Source organism: Trachypithecus francoisi, unplaced genomic scaffold, assembly GCF_009764315.1.
Source record: "Trachypithecus francoisi isolate TF-2019V2 unplaced genomic scaffold, Tfra_2.0 Lachesis_group17, whole genome shotgun sequence".
Taxonomy (NCBI): Eukaryota; Metazoa; Chordata; class Mammalia; order Primates; family Cercopithecidae; genus Trachypithecus; species Trachypithecus francoisi.
The window spans coordinates 23,899,264-23,905,263 of NW_022681462.1; positions in this window are offsets into that span (position 1 = coordinate 23,899,264).

Consider the following 6,000-nt stretch of genomic DNA (forward strand, 5'->3'; position numbering starts at 1 on the left):
GGAACTGATTGTGACCCAGTTCTGCCACTCGCTTGTTCTGTGACCTTGAACAAATTACAAATACTTTCTGTGCTTGTGTATTCTCACCTGTGAAATGGGAGAATGTTATATTCTCTACCTACAGTCTCAGGAGTAAGAGTCAGAATTAACAAATTGGCCGGGCACGGTGGCTCAAGTCTGTAATCCCAGCACTTTGGGAGGCCAAGACGGGCGGATCACGAGGTCAGGAGATCGAGACCACCCTGGCTAACACGATGAAACTCTGTCTCTACTAAAAAATACAAAAAACTAGCCGGGCGAGGTGGCGGGCGCCTGTAGTCCCGGCTACTCGGGAGGCTGAGGCAGGAGAATGGCGTAAACCCGAGAGGCGGAGCTTGCAGTGAGCTGAGATCCGGCCACTGCACTCCAGCCCGGGCGACAGAGCAAGACTCTGTCTCAAAAAAAAAAAAAAAAAAAAAAAAAAAAAAAAAAAAAAAAAGAATTAACAAATTAAGTGGTGGTTGAAGCACAGGTACTTGCTACAAAAAAAAAAAAAAAAAAAAAAAGGTGATGTTAGAAACAATATGTCCAGTTGAGAAATGGTGAGTAATTCTTCGTACCCCAAATTTATGCCCTGTGTTTTCTGGGCATCTATGCATATGGGGGTGGAATTGGTTACTATGACATGAATTTCATGACTAGTTGTTATCTTCCAATCCTTGCTCTCATTCATTCATCATTCATTCATCTAAATATTTGTTGAGGACTTAATACATCAGCCAATTCAACTAGGTATTAGAGAAAGGTGCGATGCATGTGCCAGTGGGAGAAGGACCGGATGGTTTGAGATCATAGAATGAAGCAGGAGGTCCTTAGCTCATCAAGATATTCAGGGAAGGCTTCCTTGGGGAATGAAGTCTAGTCTCCATTTGAATGGAAACTAGAAGGTTAAGTAAAAGTTAGCCAGAAAAAGGGAAAGGTTGAGTGGGGAGAATGTTCTAGGCAAAAGGGACAGCATATACAAAAGCCAGAAAGTGAGAGAAAAAAGACAAGGGAGGAGAAAAGGATTCAGGGAACTGGCGGAAGCCCATGACGGCTGGAGCGTAAGGCGGGAAAGGGCAAGCGGGGTCAGGCTGGAGAAATTGGTGAGTTTAGGATCCCGGAAGACGTTTTAAGCGGGTTTAGGCATTTGGACTTGTTCCCCCCCCCCCGCCCCCCCACCTATCTGATCACAAGCTTCCATGCATAGGCATTTGGACTTTATCCCTAGGGTAATACAATGCTGTTGAAGAGATTTAAGCTGTATGGCCAATGCGATTTTTATCTTAGAAGGACCAGCGTTCTAAGACCACCTTCCACGCTCTAAGATAGCATGGAAGGTGACCTGGAGGGTGGATCGGTTAGGAGGCCATTGTGGCAAGTCACCTGACAGTGGGCTCTCAGACCTGAACAGTGGGTGGCAATAGGAAAGGAGAAGCTTTCAGAGTCAGCAGTCATTTAGGAGCTCTTGTATAACACACACACAAGGGTGAATAGCTCCCCATGGGGCAGAAGAGAGAGGAAGGAGTCAAGGTTGACTCTTGGGTTCGGTTTTGACCATGGGTTAGTGGTTTTTTTTTTTTCAAGACAGGCTCTCATGCTCTGTTGCCCAGACTGGAGTGCAGTGGCACGATCATGGCTCAACTCAACTTTCCCCAGCTCAGGCAATCCTCCCACCTCAGCCTCCCAAGTAGCTGGGACCACAGGCACACACCACCACACCCCACTAATTTAAATTTTTTTTTTTAGAGGTGGGGTCTCACTGTGTTGCCCAGGCTGGTCTTGAACTCCTGGGCTCAAGCAATTATCCTGTTTCAGCCTCCCAAAGTGCTGAAATTGCAGGCATGAGCCACCGTGCCTGGCCAGTGGTCATTTATTTAGGTGGAGAATCAGTAGGAGGACGAGTCTTCCTCCGACCCACTATATTTTATTCGTGGAGCTTTAATTTACTTACAGTAAAATGAGCAAATCTTAAGTGTATCTACCATTTGATGACTTTTTAACATAAATCAATATATAGAACATTTACATCCTCTAAAAAGTTCCCTTGTACCTTTTTCCAGTCAGTAGATACCCCCTCTTTCGGGTAACCATATTTCTCAGTTATATCACTATAGATTAGTTTTGCCTACTCTTGAACTTCATATACATGGAATAATTCAGTATGTACTGTTTTGTGTCTGGCTTCTTTTGCTCAACATAATCTGTGTAAGATTTACCCACTCCATTTTTTTTCATGCATCAGTATCAATTAATATATGTTTTATATGTATCAATCCTTTTTTCTCAGTCACTAACTTTCCATTGTTTAAATATACCAATTTGTTTATGCATTCCCTTACTGATGGAAGTAGATTGTTGTTGCTTAATTCTATGTGTGTTTTCAGGAGGTCAAAAGGAAGACAACTTATAAATGAATGACGAGGCAATGATATAACAGTTATAAACCCTTATGACCTACTACATACCTTTAAAATATATCGATTTAAAGTGTGATTGATATATTTTATCACACTTTAAAGATGTCATTTACTTCAGCAAAAAAACCTTTAAAAATTGAGTAATTACTAGTCATAAACTTAAGAATGTGAAAGATGAATATGAAGAAAATGATGAAATTTTTTCTGAAGGGCATTGAACAATAGACTAGGTGGGGAGAGATGTCTTACCAGATGGGAAGACTCAATATTATGAATATGTCATTGTCGGTGTTGGTGGGTTCTCTCTGAAGCAGACATTGAGAGGGAAGGCTACAGGGAGTTTATTTGGGAGTAACACATGTGAGAGATAAAGGCAAGATTGGATGGAAGAGCCTCATACTGCAATGAGCATCTGACGGTTTCAGCCAACCTAGTGGCGAGTTCCAGAGCAAATACCCATTAGAAGAATCCTGCACTGGGAAGAAGAGGCCAGTCCCTATGCCCTCTTTGCTCTCAGTCATTGGTGAGGGGCCTAGTTGGAAAGAGCATGGTCTTGGCCTGAAAACTGAGGTGAACCTGAAAGGTGCTAACAGCTGTAGGCTCATGGATAGCTGCACTGCTTGCAGCTGAATGGCAAATCCTTTGTTGAAGGGAGACTCAAGTGGCTACACCTCCATAGCTGCCACAGTCAGTTCCCCAAATCAATCTGTAAGTTTCATGCAATTTCTGTAAAGAGGCCAATAACATCTGTTTTTTGTGTGTGTGTGTGTGGAACAGGGTGCAATTTGACAAATTAGTTCTAAAACATGTTTGGAAGAATAGGAAAAAATAATCAAGAGAATTTTGAAAATGATGTCTAAAGCTCTATCAAATATCAAAACCTGTTAACATAATGTAGTGCTAGTGCAAGGGATACCCAAATGAACCAGTGGAACAGAGCTGAGAAACCAACCCACATGGATATGGAATTTAGAATATGATAAATTCTATAAATTCTATACCTGTTCACAGTAACTCAAACATTTGATTATTGAATAAATGGTATTAAGAGAACTGGGCAGACCTCTGGAGGAAAAAGTAGAATATATATTTTACACAACACTCAAAAGTAAATTCCAGATATATAAAAATACAATAATAAACCCCAAACTATAAAATAATCAAAAAATAAATCAGGTAATTTTTATAATCTTGGCATGAAGAAGGTCTGTGCAAGAATGAACTAAAACTCAGAAGCCATATTGGAAAAGAATGGCTATGTATCCATCAAGAGGGGATTAGTTAAATAATTATAGTAATTCATGTGATTAAAAAAACTGTAGCAGTTTAAAATAAGATAGATCTATATATACTGTTAGAAAGTTGTTTTGATATATTGTAACATAACAAAAATGAATTTTTAGTACAGTACATATTTTTAGTCTATTAAATTCGATAGTGAGTATAAAAATGTTAATTTGTAGAAAATGAGCTGGATGGATACATTTCACACTAATAACCTGGTAACCTTTGTAGAGTGAGACTGAGGGAAGAGAGTATGCTAGGCACAACCGAGGAGCCAGCCTCAAGGACTGGGTATCTATTAGGCGAAACCAGATGAGTGCCACAGGTGCATCTGGAGACAGAGGTTTTAAACTTCCCTGCTTGTAGAGTGATCTCCTCAGTGCTATCATCATTGCACCCACTAATTCTGCTAGCCAGTATAAAAACAAATCATGAAAAATCAGGTAATAAATATGGAAAAAGGGAAATGAAATAACAGTTTGAAAATATGGTAGTTGGTATAATCAATTGGGCAGAAGGTAGACGCGGATATTTTGGACTGATTTGCTTAATCTCTATTTCTCCTTGCTTCTGAGGGCCTCCTTGTACTGCAGAGGCTGGAAAGGTGAAAACTACAGTTCTCAGATTCCTTTACAGCTAGAATTTGAATGCAAATTAAGTAATACCAAACATATGCCTTGTGTGAGACTTAGAAGGTGGGCACGGGGCAGAGTCATCTCCCCGTCTCTTTGGGTGGTTTTTCTGCTGTTGAGCCATATCAAGGGACATGAGCAGTGCTCCAGTGCCCACTCCCTGGTTTTTTAGGCGTTGAAAAGTGGGTGTGTTGGCCAGCAGGGACTTCCTGGTCCCTGTACTATAGCATATTTTTGAGTTTAATAATTTTATGTTCTGAGATTCATTCCAGCCCTTTCAAATAATTTGTAAGTATTTGATATCTTCTAGTAAACCTCTTCCGTTTTAAAACCTATAGTTTCTGTTTCCTAGTTTCAGTTATCTTATTGCTGTCTAACAAACCATCCAGAATTTAGTAGCTTAAAACAACAACAATAATTTATTTTGCCCACAAACCTGCAATTTGGGCAGGGCTTGGCAGGGAAGGTTCATCTTTGTACCACATCGAATGAGTTGGAGGGGTTCTACTGAAGGCTGAAGGGTCTACTTCCAAGAGGGTCCGTGCATACAAGTGGGCCAGCTGGTGCTGGCTGTCAGCTGAGTTTCCTGGGTTCCTGTCCACGGGGACTTTTCCAGGTGACCTGGGCTTCCTCATAACAGAGTTGCTGGGTTCCAAGGGAGAGATTTTTGAGACAGAGAGAAAGACAAAAAGAGAGAGGGAGAGGGATCACCTTTATTACTTAGCTTCAGAAGTCCCATAGCATCCCTTCTGCCATACTCTAGTAGTCAAGGCAGTTATATAGACTCATCTAGGTTCAAGGGAGAGGACTTAGACTCCACCTGTTGATGGAGGAGTGACAAAATTCTGGAAGAGCATGTGTGATGGAAATATTGCAGCCATTTTTAGGAAGTATCTGCCACATGCCTGCTCTGAATCATGACTGATATAGTTAATAACAAGGATTTAAAGCCCTCAACAATTTAAGCATAAAAGGTTGAACTAACACTAAATACAATAGAAAATATTAAATCTGTAAATATTGAAATAATATTTTATTTTATTTTTATTTATTTATTTTTTTGAGACAGAGTCTCACTCTTTCACCCAGGCTGGAGTGCAGTGGCACAATCTCGGCTCACTACAAGCTCCGCCCCCCGGGTTCATGCCATTCTCCTGCCTCAGCCTCCCCAGTAGCTGGGACTACAGGCACCCGCCACCACGCCCAGCTATTTTTTTGTATTTTTAGTAGAGATGGGGTTTCTTTTTCTTTTTTCTTTTTTTTTTTTGAGACGGAGTCTTGCTCTGTCGCCTGGGCTGGAGTGCAGTGGCCGGATCTCAGCTCACTGCAAGCTCCACCTCCCGGTTTACACCATTCTCCTGCCTCAGCCTCCCAAGTAGCTGGGACTACAGGCGCCCGCCACCTCGCCTGGCTAGTTTTTTTGTATTTTTAGTAGAGACGGGGTTTCACCGTGTTAGCCAGGATGGTCTCGATCTCCTGACCTCGTGATCCGCCTGTCTCGGCCTCCCAAAGTGCTGGGATTACAGGCTTGAGCCACCGCGCCCGGCCAGAGATGGGGTTTCACCGTGTTAGCCAGGATGGTCTTGATCTCCTGACCTCGTGATCCACCCGCCTCAGCCTCCCAAAGTGCTGGGATTACAGGCATG